The sequence below is a fragment of the Temnothorax nylanderi genome, unplaced genomic scaffold (genome assembly GCF_030848795.1).
Source record: "Temnothorax nylanderi isolate EJ_2023f unplaced genomic scaffold, tnyl_v1.0 TNYL_tig1499_pilon, whole genome shotgun sequence".
In the NCBI taxonomy this organism is placed as follows: Eukaryota; Metazoa; Arthropoda; class Insecta; order Hymenoptera; family Formicidae; genus Temnothorax; species Temnothorax nylanderi.
This window is the reverse complement of record NW_027250560.1, coordinates 1-10,796: the sequence shown is the minus strand read 5'-3', so window position 1 is coordinate 10,796 and position 10,796 is coordinate 1. Positions and strand designations below refer to the sequence as shown.

At 36.5% G+C, this 10,796-nt stretch overlaps 2 pseudogenes; one reads left to right on the top strand and one right to left on the bottom strand.

Moving 5' to 3' along the window:
• Positions 1 to 824: 824 nt before the first annotated feature.
• Positions 825 to 3,115, bottom strand: LOC139787397 (uncharacterized; annotated as a pseudogene).
• Positions 3,116 to 3,625: 510 nt separating this feature from the next.
• On the top strand, positions 3,626 to 5,866 carry LOC139787396 (uncharacterized; annotated as a pseudogene).
• The last annotated feature ends 4,930 nt before the right edge of the window (positions 5,867 to 10,796 follow it).

The window sequence follows — 10,796 nt, the reverse complement described above, 5'->3', positions numbered from 1 at the left end:
AGGTTACAAGACAATTTCCATAAAAAGAGAGGGGATAGGGTTGGCACGAACGAAAATCCCTAGGTAACTCAAATTAAACTTCCGTGGATTTGTAACACTGAATAAGTAGTAATATGTTGGTTAGCCGACACCATAAGCGCGTGTTTGACATATGCGTGCTCGCCGTATATAAAATAATAAATATTTTATAAACATTTTTTTTTAGATAGGATATATGTGTGTCGTGGCATGTAATTAAAATAAATGTAATAAAAAATCGTACAATAACAAGGTGAGAAAACTTGTATTATAAAATAAATAAAAAGATGTATAGATGTGTGGATAAATTATACAGTAGGATAATAAGAAATTAATACTGGTGCTGTAATAAATTGACGAGTGACAAATTACTGTTGCTTTGTAATTTTATATTTTGTAACAACATTAATGAGCAATAATAATTAATCACTGGCCAATGTATTACAATCAGTATTTATTTTCTATAAGAATATTACGTACATAAACAATATGAAATTCACAGTGACATGTCTAGGTAAATGCAATTCACTGTTAATTGCAGCTTCGACGTTCTTCAAATTGGAACAAATTTGTCATTATTGTCAAGTGTAGCTTAAAAACTGTGCGAGCTAGCGTGAAAAGGAGGATAGAAAGGAGCAAAATGAAGAACAGACAAATGTCAGATAAGTAGCTAAACCCATATCGATGTATATTATTTATGTTTCGAAGGTGCATAAATACAATATGAGTTCAAAATTAACATATTTTGCTCTCTGGGTGTATGTGCGCACTATAATTTTTTATGTTGGATCGATTCTTTCCTTCGATTAATTTTTTTTGTTCCAGCTCTGGGATATAATGCTCTCCAAAACTTGTGGGATTAATTCATAACAGAAACGATCCAGCCAGCAAGGCAGAACCTTCCAGGAGATACATATAGACGCGTATTGAGCCACGTCGATCCCGTCGAAAGCAGTCACTTTCGCAGGACTCAGATTGGAATGAGGTTGAACAGCGAACAAGCCATCAGGTTGCATCCAACGGAGAAGTGTGTGAACCAGAGATGACCAGAGATCTGTGTGCATGATTATTTTGGTCTATCACACACCTTTAAACATTTTCGTCCGGATACTCTTTGAAATGTGATGTTATGCTGTTTAAAAGCTGCCAATTAATTTTAACGCGAGTCCGTATAATACGAATCTTCCATATTGCTCTCAACACAATAACTTCAGCTAGTTGAAATTTGGAACGTTCCTGGAGCGATTTTTTTAAAATGATTTGTCCCATTTTCTCCTTTGGCACAGAGACATTTCTGAGTGACAATACGAAATACATAAGAGACCGAACCGATACACCCTGCGGAATTATTTCTCCTTTAGAAATGGACAAAGTATTTTTAAAAAATCGCTCCAGGAACGTTCCAAACTTCAACTAGCTTTAACTTCTAATATTTATAAATGTGTTATGCGTGCACAAGCCTTTGATATTATATGGAATATTAAAATAACAATAGAATGTATTACAATATATTTATTCTTTTTTTCCGACAAGTTCACTCAGTCTATTCAACATTAATAATAAATCTACATTTTCTATATCTCTTTCTATTTCTTGCCAAATGTTTTTTCAGTGTGTCCTCTTTTTCTTTTACGTTTTTACGCTCCACTCTCGCCAGAATTTCGGGTGCCTTAAAAAACTGTGTATAGTTTTTTGATGCTCGGTAAGGTACGCTGTAAATAATATTTAATGTTGAGAAGTATATGATTATTTTCTGCAACAAAATATTTGCAATAAGGCGTTCACAACATACATAAAAATTCCACAATTGTCGAATGTTTTTGTAAATTTGCTTTCAGTTCTCGGTTGTGTCTTTCTGAAATATTATTTGTTTTATGTGTTTCATTTAAATATAGAGAACGAATTGGGCTTAAAGCCATTGATCCACGTTTCCTTGTAATAGGAGAAAAATGGTTGCAACATCTTGCAATCCTCAAAAATAACATGTGCTATTAGGTGGAAGCCTTCTACTATTAATTTTTCAGGTAAATATGCCAAACATATTAATAATTTTGTTGCCGCCCAACCTAATTCTTTTTCTTTGCCTTTCAAAATTCCACGTTTATCAGCATTATGCACCAATGCCTACAATGCGAAACTAGCATGAAAACATTGGATGCGCATTGTATACACATTAATGTATATGTATATTGTTATTATATTTTTTATTACCTGACTGTAATGGAAAAAGCAGCCAATTACTTTCACGTAGGGAAAAACAATTTTTAATGCCTTGTGTTCGGCTTTCTCGAAATCACATATCGCTGTATCTGGTTCAATTTTTATAATATTTACAACAGTTCTTAAAATGTCTACATAATTTTCAGTTTTTCGTCCTTCCATTATTGCATACACAATTGGAAATGTCTGAAATTTAGATAATATGTAGAATGCCTTTTGCAATTTAATACTGTATACATTAATTAAATCATGAACTAATAAATTATTTGTTTTGCTTACTCTATCATTGTGTCTCATTACAATGTCCATAATTGACTGTTGGTATTTTTTAATTGTGGTACTGTTGCAAATGTACCATCAACAAAGATGATAACTTTTTTCTTATTAACATTCATAAGTTTTTCCGTTAATACTTGATCAATAAAAATAATAGCTTTTGTATTGTTATTTTTTATGACGAATTCTACAACTAAGGAGGTGTCTGCCGCATCTAGCTTTAGTAATTGCCTCCAGTTATCTTTTTGCAAACAACAATGCAAATTATTCAAATCTTGTGGAATCTGTCCAATATGTTTTTTTTTATGTCGTTGAATAGATCTTTCTATGTTCCCAATAGTCGTTCCGTGCAGCAAATGATCGTATCTATGTACATTAGTTACTTGTGTTTATAACAGCATTTACTGTCTACTAAGTCTACTTCATCGCTTCATACTCACTTTGTAAGTATTCTTTTTTTAATCATTCTTGTTGTTTCATACGATGGGGAAGCTTCGATTTGTTTTTTCAGTTCGCCCAATTCAGGTACAGACTTTTCATGCCGTTCATGTCTCCCACTTGTAATAAATTCATATTTTTTATTGTTAATCGCGCTGTACATTTTACGTCTTTGTTTTTCCGGAAACTGCATTCGTAATATCTGCGAGAAAATTATTCCTAATTAAATGCAACAAATACAAGGATGCGTTATGAAACTCAACCGGACAACCTTTCTGTCCATTGTACGTACTTAGTATCTCCGTTGGAGCTGTTATAATGGTAATTATATCCCTCGTATAACAGTTTTGGCATTTGAAGCCTTGCTGTATTATATTTTCGCCTTTCTGCCATATTAAACAATACAGCAACAACAAACACAATATAATTAACACTTGTGCCTGGGAAAGATTGCACACAACAATGGAAAAAAACAAAAGCATTCTTAAAACAGCAGGCATATTTTTTCCCGCCTGTATATAAACGACTATTGGAACATATATTGTATTTGTTGCATTTAATTATGAATAATTTTCTCGCAGATATTACGAATGCAGTTTCCGGAAAAACAAAGACGTAAAATGTACAGCGCGATTAACAATAAAAAATAATGAATTTATTACAAGTGGGAGACATGAACGGCATGAAAAGTCTGTACCTGAATTGGGCGAACTGAAAAAACAAATCGAAGCTTCCCCATCGTATGAAACAACAAGAATGATTAAAAAAAGAATACTTACAAAGTGAGTATGAAGCGATGAAGTAGACTTAGTAGACAGTAAATGCTGTTATAAACACAAGTAACTAATGTACATAGATACGATCATTTGCTGCACGGAACGACTATTGGGAACATAGAAAGATCTATTCAACGACATAAAAAAAACATATTGGACAGATTCCACAAGATTTGAATAATTTGCATTGTTGTTTGCAAAAAGATAACTGGAGGCAATTACTAAAGCTAGATGCGGCAGACACCTCCTTAGTTGTAGAATTCGTCATAAAAAATAACAATACAAAAGCTATTATTTTTATTGATCAAGTATTAACGGAAAACTTATGAATGTTAATAAGAAAAAAGTTATCATCTTTGTTGATGGTACATTTGCAACAGTACCACAATTAAAAAATACCAACAGTCAATTATGGACTATTGTAATGAGACACAATGATAGAGTAAGCAAAACAAATAATTTATTAGTTCATGATTTAATTAATGTATACAGTATTAAATTGCAAAAGGCATTCTACATATTATCTAAATTTCAGACATTTCCAATTGTGTATGCAATAATGGAAGGACGAAAAACTGAAAATTATGTAGACATTTTAAGAACTGTTGTAAATATTATAAAATTGAACCAGATACAGCGATATGTGATTTCGAGAAAGCCGAACACAAGGCATTAACAAATTGTTTTTCCCTACGTGAAAGTAATTGGCTGCTTTTTCCATTACAGTCAGGTAATAAAAATATAATAACAATATACATATACATTAATGTGTATACAATGCGCATCCAATGTTTTTCATGCTAGTTTCGCATTGTAGGCATTGGTGCATAATGCTGATAAACGTGGAATTTTGAAAGGCAAAGAAAAAGAATTAGGTTGGGCGGCAACAAAATTATTAATATGTTTGGCATATTTACCTGAAAAATTAATAGTAGAAGGCTTCCACCTAATAGCACATGTTATTTTTGAGGATTGCAAGATGTTGCAACCATTTTTCTCCTATTACAAGGAAACGTGGATCAATGGCTTTAAGCCCCATTCGTTCTCTATATTTAATGAAACACATAAAACAAATAATATTTCAGAAAGACACAACCGAGAACTGAAAGCAAATTTACAAAAACATTCGACAATTGTGGAATTTTTATGTATGTTGTGAACGCCTTATTGCAAATATTTGTTGCAGAAAATAATCATATACTTCTCAACATTAAATATTATTTACAGCGTACCTTACCGAGCATCAAAAAACTATACACAGTTTTTTAAGGCACCCGAAATTCTGGGCGAGAGTGGAGCGTAAAAACGTAAAAGAAAAAGAGGACACACTGAAAAACATTTGGCAAGAAATAGAAAGAGATATAGAAAATGTAGATTTATTATTAATGTTGAATAGACTGAGTGAACTTGTCGGAAAAAAAAGAAATAAATATATTGTAATACATTCTATTGTTATTTTAATATTCCATATAATATCAAAGGCTTGTGCACGCATAACACATTTATAAATATTAGAAGTTAAAGCTAGTTGAAGTTTGGAACGTTCCTGGAGCGATTTTTTAAAAATAATTTGTCCATTTCTAAAGGAGAAATAATTCCGCAGGGTGTATCGGTTCGGTCTCTTATGTATTTCGTATTTGTCACTCAGAAATGTCTCTGTGCCAAAGGAGAAATGGGACAAATCATTTTAAAAAATCGCTCCAGGAACGTTCCAAATTTCAACTAGCTGAAGTTAATTGTGTTGAGAGCAATATGGAAGATTCGTATTTATACGGACTCGCGTTAAAATTAATTGGCAGCTTTTAAACAGCATAACATCACATTTCAAAGAGTATCCGGACGAAAATGTTTAAAGGTGTGTGATAGACCAAAATAAATCATGCACACAGATCTCTGGTCATCTCTGGTTCCACACACTTCTCCGTTGGATGCAACCTGATGGCTTGTTCGCTGTTCAACCTCATTCCAATCTGAGTCCTGCGAAAGTGACTGCTTTCGACGGGATCGACGTGGCTCAATACGCGTCTATATGTATCTCCTGGAAGGTTCTGCCTTGCTGGCTGGATCGTTTCTGTTATGAATTAATCCCACAAGTTTTGGAGAGCATTATATCCCAGAGCTGGAACAAAAAAAATTAATCGAAGGAAAGAATCGATCCAACATAAAAAATTATAGTGCGCACATACACCCAGAGAGCAAAATATGTTAATTTTGAACTCATATTGTATTTATGCACCTTCGAAACATAAATAATATACATCGATATGGGTTAGCTACTTATCTGACATTTGTCTGTTCTTCATTTTGCTCCTTTCTATCCTCCTTTTCACGCTAGCTCGCACAGGTTTTAAGCTACACTTGACAATAATGACAAATTTGTTCCAATTTGAAGAACGTCGAAGCTGCAATTAACAGTGAATTGCATTTACCTAGACATGTCACTGTGAATTTCATATTGTTTATGTACGTAATATTCTTATAGAAAATAAATACTGATTGTAATACATTGGCCAGTGATTAATTATTATTGCTCATTAATGTTGTTACAAAAATAATAAAATTACAAAGCAACAGTAATTTGTCACTCGTCAATTTATTACAGCACCAGTATTAATTTCTTATTATCCTACTGTATAATTTATCCACACATCTATACATCTTTTTATTTATTTTTATAATACAAGTTTTCTCACCTTGTTATTGTACGATTTTTTATTACATTTATTTTAATTACATGCCACGACACACATATATCCTATCTAAAAAAAAATGTTTATAAAATATTTATTATTTTATATACGGCGAGCACGCATATGTCAAAACACGCGCTTATGGTGTCGGCTAACCAACATATTACTACTTATTCAGTGTTACAATCCACGGAAGTTTAATTTGAGTTACCTAGGGATTTTCGTTCGTGCCAACCCTATCCCCTCTCTTTTTATGGAAATTGTCTTGTAACCAAGAATTAGCTAGTCGATTAGATCTTCTGAGTGATAGGTCAAGTGGGGTAAAAAGTTCACTCAAATACGTTGGCAATCCCATGTAAATTATTCGAAACATCTGACAGCCAAGAAAATACCGTCTTCTGTTCTCCACAGAAAGCCACCCTAGGCGTCGTCTATACTGCGTTATGTGCTCATCCCTCCGCAAATTGTAAATAAATCTGATGCAGCTATTCACGAGTCTCTGCAATTTCAGATTAAGTTCCTTGCTCAAGCTGTGATATATAAGGCAGCAGTAATCCAAGTGAGGTAGTACCAAAGTCGTTACTAGCTTGATTCTAAGTTCCGTGGAAAGAGAGTTCTTGTTGAATTTCAGCTTGTGTAACGAATGGTGAACTCGTTGCGAGACATGCGAGACATGCTTATTCCAGGAAAGATTAGACTGAAGAAAGACTCCGAGGTTCCTCACCTCGTTTACATATGGCAAAGGCGTATCGTTGACAACAATAGGTGGTAGAAGGTTCAGATCAATATTATTGATATTCGTCCAGCTTCCAAATATTATTACTTTGGATTTAGCAGGGTTCAATTTCAAACCATTTTCCCTTGCATAGTCGAAAATAGAATTCGCATCTTTGGAGATCAAGTTGAGGTTATAGAGAAAGGTCAGAAGGAGCACAAGAACGATAGATCTGGACATCATCTGCAAATATCATATGTTCCGAATAAATCAGGACCTTACCAATGTCATTAATATAAAGAGTAAACAAGGGTGGACCAAGTACGGAGCCCTGAGGAACACCACACAATGTGAGTAACCAAGAGGAAAAATTTCCTTCACCATCCACCACAGCCTGAGAACGACCAGTAAGGTATGAGAAAAGCCAAATAAGAACGGAGTCAGAAAAACCCAACTCTTTAAGTTTAATCAGAAGTCTAAGATGCGGAACCGTGTCGAACGCTTTGCTGAAATCGAAAAGGATTATGATCGTTATAAATCCAATATCAATCGCTTTCTTGATGTCGTCACAAACTCGCAAAAGCGCAGACTGAGTATTATGATACGGACGATACGCAGACTGTTTGGGACTCATGAGATCATATTTGGTTAGGTATTCATTAATCTGCAAAGCAACGATCCGCTCAAACACCTTAAACAGCTCAGGCAGATTGGCTATCGGTCTCGTGTCTGACGGGGATGAAGGAATGCGAATCTTCGAGAGTGGGCGAATAAGTGCACGCTTCCACTGAGACGGGAAGGAAGAATGTTCTAATGAGCGATTAAAAAGAGCCGTTAAAGACGAAGAGATCACGGGCCAAGCCATACGCAAAATGTAAAGAGGAATACCATCCGAACCAAACGCATAGGAATGGAGTGGACACGCAGACATCAACTCAAAAATCGTACGAGGCGTTATCACAGAAAAAACGAACTCAGGACGCTGAGATGGGCAAGCAACCTGAGCAATAGCAGAAGTAAAGTCATCATATAGACAAGGCGAATGAGCATCAGAAAAAGAGACATAGTATGAATTAAGTTGATTGGGTGTAAAGTAATGTAGAGGAGAAACTAAGGATGACTTTACAAGACCTAAACGTGCAAGCTCTCTCCATAATTTAGCCGAGTCGGTGATATTTTTGAGAGAACTAAGTTGAAACTCGCTTTTGGCACGCTTAATATCAACATTGAGTTGGTTGCGGAAATGTCTGTAGACGGAGTAACCAAGTAAACTATTTGACCGCTTCGCCTGCTTGTAAACATGATTGCGAATACGAATCCTAGCCTTAAGTTCACTTGTGAGCCACCGCGCAGGAGGTTTTTTAATGATAAAAACACGTTCTGGTGCAAACACATCGAGTGTATTAAGTAAAGTTTCGGACAATACTGAACAAAATCTATTAACCTGTGAAGCACATGACTGATCAGTGGCATGAACACAAGCCATCACCTCAGGACTCTCAGTTAAAAACTGAAGATGGACCAGGAACTTATCAGTGTCAATAGCTCGATAGCAACGCCTTGAGATAGCACGCTCCGTTACCAACTTAGTGCCCAGTGAAAGCGACAATTCAATTAAATCATGACCAGCAATAAACGGGCACTCGGACTTAGAAAATCTAAAGACCTTCTCGCAATCGTCCACCGCTAGGACATCGAGCCATGAGTCGGTGGTAGCAGTATGATACGTAGCGTCAGATTGAACAATATTCATAGATAGACTCGACATAAGATCACGCAAGTAAATCGCTTCAAAGCTATTTGCCAGTAGATTACAATTTAGATCGCCACCTATGATAATATTCTTATACAGATGAGAGACACAGGTAAGTGCCTGAGCAAAGTCATGAAAAAGAAAGCCCTTAGGTCTCCTATAAACTGACGCAAATAAGATAGTTTCATCACTTGGCAATCGGATTTCAATAATGAGGTATTCAGGAGCGTTAATGCAAGTAGCCGCAGAGGACGCAACTAGCTTAGCCTTAAGTGAGTGGTGAATGTAACAGGCCACGCCCCCTCCCATACGCCCAACTCGGTCATGGCAAATCAAAAAATAGCCATCTAAGGCCATAAGCTCATCCGAAATACCTTCATGAAGCCACGTTTCAGATATTAAGATAATATGATGCGGATTGGAATCAAAGTGAAGTCTGACCAGCTCAATGTGACCACGAAGAGAGTTAGCGTTAAACTGAGCAACACGAAATTCAGATTCATTTCGTTTTAAGCATTTCTGTGGATAAATCAGGCGTGGTCAGTCAAGCTTCGTAAGATCGGCACTTGACCCAATGTAAATAACGGGCGCACCATCAGAGTGCCTCACACATATCCTTCCATCCCTCACCCAAACATACTTACATGACCGCTCTTTAGCAACACGCTTTGTTTGTTGCAACAATTCGTAACAATCTTTAGAGAGCAATTCATTAACATAGACAATGTTTTTTGGAGTCGTTACCGCAAATCTCTCCCTGCCTAAGAACACCCTTGGTACGTTTTTTCGAATAATTAAATCGCGGACGGCACTAGAGGTTACAGTGATAATAAAAGAGTTCCTAGATGCAACAGCCTTAGGTCGATCACAAGCAGATTCCGGGAGAGGTTTACGAACAGCTCTTACATTAAGAATATGTGGAAAAATATCGGAAGCGCCAAGAGCCGCAAGCAAGTTCTGAGCAACCACAGACGGAGTAACAGAAAGCGTATCAGGTAATCCCGACACAATAAGCTCATTCGCATCACAAGTTTGCTGGGGAGACCGAGCAGTTTTTAAGTTTTGCAATTCACTCTTGAGAGCCGCATTCTTTTGTTCTAAGCTGGAAATACGCTGAGTATTACTAGCAACAGTTTCAGATAATCTATTTAGTTGATCAAGTTTACCATTGATTAGGTCATTGGTTCTCAGCTGACATTCAATAAAGGCAGAGAGCCTTAACTCTGACTTTTTACTTTCGTCATTTGTTGACTGCTGACTTTCGATGAAAGCAGAGATCCTGGAATCAGACTTTTTCATCTGCTCGATCAGTCCCAGCAAAAGATCATTCGTCGCGGGTTGTAGCTCGATTGAGTACGGGGGTCAACAGAAGAGGCCATGTTTTCAAAATCGAATGATTGCGCGCTCTTTTCAATTCCCGGTGTGAGAGGAGGTATGTGCAATGACGATAATAGAGATTTGCAGCAAGTATCAGCGTATTTAGTCACGGAATAGACCTGATACAACCAGGATGAAACACCCTTCCGCACTCCCCGCACACAACCGACCTGTTCGCAATTAATTTTCTGCACTTAGTGCACGTAGGCTGCATGTGTTAAGGTGCGATTTCACAGATGACGCTCGACGCTGGATTCGAGCGTCAAATCTGATCACATGATAGATTCAGAGGGACGCGAAATATAACCTAACCACTGGATTGGCTGAATTCGAGCGTCGAGTGTCAAAGCTAAACACAGTTTAGCTTTTTGGCGCTGTTTGACGCTCGAATCCAGCGTCGAGCGTCATCGTGAAATCGCACCTTTATAAGCTGTCACTAACAAAAGTCACTAGCACACTGATCATGCAGCAAGCATGAAGTACGCAAAGATCTCAAGAGATGCCGCAGTTGTGGTTAAATCGGAGGCATACGC